Here is a 5939-nt window from a genome sequence, read left to right as displayed (position 1 = left end):
AAGTAGAATTGGCCAATGGAAAAGGAAGTCCAAAAGCTCATTGAATAAAATGCTTCCTTACAAATTAGAATGGAGCAAACGGAAGCCGGTGACTATGAGAAATCAAGAAATTGTAAAATAAAACCGAGAATGGAAAATACAAGACAATTAGAGTAACTCAACAATACCCTCTACTGCTTTACCACCAACACCATAAAACTCACTCAGGAAAGTATATCCTTGATACCTGTAGAAATGATAGACTTGTATCAGCAGTTAGAGCAGCACCAACTGCCCAACCCATTGCCATGTTTCCCATCTGCTTTAAAGGTGAATAGGTACGGCCTTCCTAAGACTGAACAACTTCCTCTATGACCAGCTCAGCAGCCAACCAGGACCCTGACATATTCATATATTCATCAGAGGACTAAAAAAAAACCCCAAACAAACAAACGAACAAAAAAACTGGCTCCAGATCTGCCTTTCCATCAAGTCCTGAGCAACCTGAAGCAGCATTTCTTGCCTAGCCCCTCTCATTACTCAGTTCCTTTGTAGAGGAGGAATTCTTCAGGGCACCACTGCCAATTTAATATAAACAAGGATTTCTGGATCCATTTTGAATGGAACTGAAGAAGAGATTTGAGAAGACAACTCCACCTAACTTCATTGCAGAGGTGGGAGGCAAGTAGAAGTGGGACATAGCAGATATTTGCAGATTTTTTTTGATGTATTGATCAGTTTTGCTGATTTTTTTTTCCTTTTCCAATTTTTGCCCCTTCCATAATAAATATCATTCATTATGTGGAATGGCTCTCTCAGGGTATGGAGGAGAAAAACTGGGAGAAATTCTGGTGATGGGGGGGTAAAAAAAGAAGTAAAATATGCTTTAAAGAAGGCTAAAAAAAGGTACTGAATTTGGACTTTAGTGGGCATGCTTAAAGGTTATTTTAATTAATTTAGTCCTTCATCAATCATTTTGAGTATCCTTGTTTCAAATATATTCCTTTCTTCTACAAACTTCTGAAAGAGATGAACACCATCTCCAACACCAAAGTAATGTGCTTTATTTGCTAAAAACACTTATCCATTTTCATCCAGCAAATTAGCTAAAGTTTGATGAAAAGCACTGAGAATGATGTCATATTTTGCAAAAGCTTTATTGCTGCTTAGCACAACTTTGGAAAACTCATACCATTCCCCAGAAAAGAATCGACATTTCCTTAAAAGTTTTTTTGTTGGGTTTGAGTTATTTCACCTTTTCAAATCTGCCTCACTTACTTCATCATCTTCACATTCAAAAGTGGAGTTCACTATTACATTTGGAATGTTTACTTCATCAATTACAGTGCTATTCTAATCTTGAAAGTGGATTTCTTTAGCTTTTCCCTTGAAGGCAATTATACCCAGAAGCCCTGCTCCACAGTCAAGGTCCAACATGCTTTTCCCAGCAAACTGTACTTCTTCATCAGCTAGACAAGCTAGAAGGTCAAAGGTACATTCCCAGGTTTTCAAATCTCCTTCATAGATACCTATGATGAGATCAGAGTGAGAAGAAAGGCTTTTGGATATTGTGCCTTCTCCACAAGAGTAGTCTTTCAAAAAGGCCATTTTCACCACTGACAAATTTACACGTTGGAGATCCGGTGTAACTTCTACCAATTTATTTTCTCTCACTTTCTTTAAATCTTTTGGGACATGATGTTCTTTGGTCACTTTCAAACAAGGCTACTTTTCTTTTGGATCCCTTCTGACTTCATCTGATTTAACCAGTGAGTTGTCACAGGCTTGAGAAGCTATAACTTCAACTTCTGCTGATGATTTGCATCCCCACAAAAGGTCCTCAGATAAGTCACATTCTTTTGAGGACCATTTTCCTTCTTTCAGTTTTCCTATTTGACTCTCTAAGACTAATGTCTTTCCTGAAGATTCCATGCCCAAGGCCTCATCTCCAAAGGCTGGTAATTCATTTTCTAGGTGTCTCTCTATAGTAAAATTAAACTGGAATGCCATCTTCTCATTAAATGGTCAGAGCTCTGGTATGCAAAGTATTTTGTAACCATAAGCAAAATATGAAGTAGTGGTGAAAGTCACTATTGACTTTAAGAAATTTCAACACTCATCCAATGAATTTGTTAAAAGACATTCTTCCTGAAAAATGCAGTGAGTTACTTGCTGTGGTGAAAAATCTCTCTAGGTATCTTTAGCCACAAGTGCAATGTACTTGAGTTCACTGTTGCCTTTTAAAAAATATATACTAATTTATTTTGATTCATCAATAATCACTTCCATATGCTTTTCAGTTAAAAATTTTTCTCCCCCTTCCTACCCACCACTCTCCCCAATATGGCACAAAATCTGATATAGGCCACACATTTACATTCCTATTAAACATATTTTCACCTTACTGGTTTTCCAGGTAAAAATTAAAACCAATAGAAGGAAACATCAGAAAGAAGAAACAAAACTCAACAGAAGAGAAAAAAAATAGCAATTCAACTTTCATAGGTCTTTCTTTGGATGTGGATAACATTTTCCATCATGAGGCCTCTGGAGATGTCTTAGATCCTTGTATTGCTGGGAAGAGTTAAGTTTATCAATATTAGTCATCACACAATGTGGCTGTTATTGTGTACAATGTTCTCTTGGTTCTGCTCATTTCACTCATTCTCAGACCATACAAGCTTTCCAGGTTTTTCTGAAGTCAACCTGTTCATCATTTCTTATAGCACAATAGTATTCCATTAAATTCAAATACCACAACTTGCTCAGCCATTCCCCAATTGATGGCATCCTCTCAAATTCCAATTCTTTGCCACCACAAAAAATGCTGCTATGAATATTTTTTACATGTGGGTCCTTTTCCTATTTGTATGGTATGCTGTCTTTGGGATATAGCCCTAGAAGTGCCATTGCTGGGTCAAAGGGTATGCACATTTTTGTAGCCCTTTGGGCATAGTTCCAAATTGTTCTCAAAATGGTTGGATCATTTCACAACTCCACCAACAATGTATTAGTGTTCCAATTTTCCCACATCTTCTCCAACATTTATCATTTTCCTGTTTTGTCATGTTGGCCAATCTGATAGGTGTGATGTGGTACCTCAGAGTTGTTTTGATTTGCATTTCTCTAATCAATAATGATTTAGAGCATTTTTTCATATGACTATAGATGGCTTTAATTTCTTCATCTGAGAACTGTCTGTTCATATCCTTTGACCATTTATCAATTGGGGAATGGCTTGTATTCTTATAAATTTCTTAATTCTCTATATATTTTAGAAATGAGGCCCTTATCAGAGAGACTGGTTGTAAAAATTCTTTCCCAATTTTCTACCTTCCTTCTAATCTTAGTTGCATTGGCTTTGTTTGTGCAAAAACTTTTCAATTTAATGTAATCAAAATTATCCATTTTGCTTTTCATAATGTTCTCTATCTCCTTTTGGTCATGAATTCTTCTGTTCTCCATAGATCTGATAGGTAAACTATTCCTTGTTCTCCAGTTTTTATAGTATCAGCCTTTATATCTAAGTCATGAACCCATTTTGACTTTATTTTGGTATATGGTGTGAGATTTGGGTCTATGCCTAGTTTCTGCCATACTCTTTTCCAGTTTTCCCAGCAGTTTTTTTTCAAAGAGTGGGTTCTTATCCCAGAAGCTGGGGTCTTTGGGTTTATCAAATAATAGATTACTATAGTCATTGACTACTGTGTCTTGCATATTTAACCTATTCCACTGATCCACCACTCTATTTCTTAGCCAGTACCAAGCAGTTTTGATGATTGCTGCTTTATAATACAATTTAAGATCTGGAATTGCTAGGCCACCTTCCCCTGCATTTCTTTTCATTAGTTCCTTTGATATTCTGGACCTTTTGTTTTTCCAAATGAATCTTGTTATTATTTTTTCTAACTCTATAAAATAATTTTTTGGTAGTTTGATTGGTATGGCACTGAATAAGTAAATTAGCTTAGGTAGGATTGTCATTTTTATTATATTAGCTCGGCCTACCCATGAGCAACTGATGTTTTTCCAATTATTTAGATCTGATTTTATTTGTGTGAAAAGTGTTTTGTAATTGTGTTCATAGAGTTCCTGGGTTTTTTCAGGAGGTAGACTCCTAAATATTTTATAATGTTTACAGTAAGTTTAAATGGAATTTCTCTTTCTATTTCTTGCCGTTGGGCTTTGTTGGTAATATATAGAAATACCAATGATTCATGTGGGCTTATTTTATAGCCTGCAACTTTGCTAAAGTTGTTTATTATTTCAAGTAGTTTTTTACTTGATTCTCTAGGATCCTCTAAGTATATCATCATATCATCTGCAAAAAGTGATAGCTTTGTTTCTTCTTTGCCTATTCTAATACTTTCAATTTCTTTTTTGTCTCTCGTTGCTAAAGCTAACATTTCCAGTACAATATTGAACAACAGTGTTCATAATGGACATCCTTGTTTCACCCCAGATCTTATTAGAAATGCTTCTAGTTTGTCCCCATTACATACGATGCTTGCTGAAGGTGTCAGATAGATGTTATTTATTATTTTAGGGAAGACTCCACTTATACCTATACTTTCTAATGTTTTTAATAGGAATTGGTGTTGTATTTTGTCAAAAGCTTTTTCTTCATCTAGAGATGATCATGTGGTTTCTGTTATTTTTGTTCTTGATCTGATCAACTATGCTGATAGTTTTCCTAATACTGAACCAGTTCTGCATTCCTGGTGCCTGGTCATAGTGTATTACTGTTGCGATAAGTTGCTGTAAACTCTTTGTTAATTTTTTATTTAGCATTTTTGCATTTATGTTGAATAGGGTAATTTGTCTATAACTTTTTTCCTCTTTTATCTCTTCCCAGTTTAAGTATCAGCCCCATATTTGTATCATAAAAAAGAATTTGGTAAGACTCCTTCCTCACCTATTTTCCAAAATAGTCTATTACTACTGGAATTAATTGTTCTTTATAAGTTTGAGAGAATTTGCTTGTTAATCCACCCAGCCCTTGAGATTTTTTCCTCTGGAGTTCATCAATGGCTTGTTCAATTTATTTTTGTCTGAGATGGGGTTATTTAAGTATTTTACTTCTCTTCTATTAACCTGGGCAATTTACATTTTTGTAAATATTCATCCGTTTTACTAAGATTGTCAAATTTATTGGCATACAGTTAGGCAAAATAGTTCCTCAGTATTGTTTTCTTTTTCTCTTCCTTGGTGGTAGATTTACCCTTTTCATTTTTGAAATTGGTAATTTGGTTTTCTTTTTTCTATTTTTTTAAAAATTAAATTAACCAAAGGTTTATCTATTTTATTGTTTTTTTTTTCCCATAAAACCAGCTCTTAAATTTATTTATTAGTTCAATAGTTTTCTTAATTTGAATTTTATTAATTTCTCCTTTGGTTTTCAGTATTTCTAATTTGGTGCTTAATTGAGGATATTTTATTTGTTTTTTTTTTCTAGTCTTTTTAGTTGTATTCCCAATTCATTGATCTCCTCTTTTTCTATTTTATTCATGAAAACATTTACAGATATAAAACTTCCCCTAAGAATTGCTTTTGATGCATCTCATAAGTTTCAGTATATTGTCTCATCATTGTACCTGACTGCTGTACTTCATCTTCCTTCTGGTTCACCTGTTCCAGAGTTTTTCCTGGGGTGATATTTTCTGGGCTTTCAGAGGTTAATAAGTGACAGTAAGAGCAACCTTCTTACTCCACCATCTTGTCTCCTGGAAGAAGAACTCCCTGGTCAATTATTTTCTTAAACTTATTATTTTCTTTAGTGATTTTTGGGGGGTGCCTCTTTGCCCCAGCAAAGTAAAAAAATAATTGTCCTTTCATGATTTTCTTCCTTTGCTCTCATTTCTTTAAGATGTTTCCTGTACCACTTTTATTTGATTTTGAATATATATATGTGTGTATTCATATATGATTATATATTCATATATATAATATATGTGTATATA

At 34.3% G+C, this 5939-nt stretch overlaps 1 pseudogene; it reads right to left on the bottom strand.

Annotated features, from left to right (window-relative positions):
* Positions 1-901: 901 nt before the first annotated feature.
* LOC110219096 (histidine protein methyltransferase 1 homolog) lies at positions 902-5411 on the bottom strand (annotated as a pseudogene).
* Between the last annotated feature and the right edge of the window lie 528 nt (positions 5412-5939).

Source organism: Phascolarctos cinereus, unplaced genomic scaffold (genome assembly GCF_003287225.1).
Source record: "Phascolarctos cinereus isolate Bilbo 61053 unplaced genomic scaffold, phaCin_HiC Scaffold_4;HRSCAF=312, whole genome shotgun sequence".
Classification (NCBI taxonomy): domain Eukaryota; kingdom Metazoa; phylum Chordata; class Mammalia; order Diprotodontia; family Phascolarctidae; genus Phascolarctos; species Phascolarctos cinereus.
The sequence above is the reverse complement of the archived record's forward strand: the minus strand, read 5'-3'. Positions and strand labels throughout refer to the sequence as shown.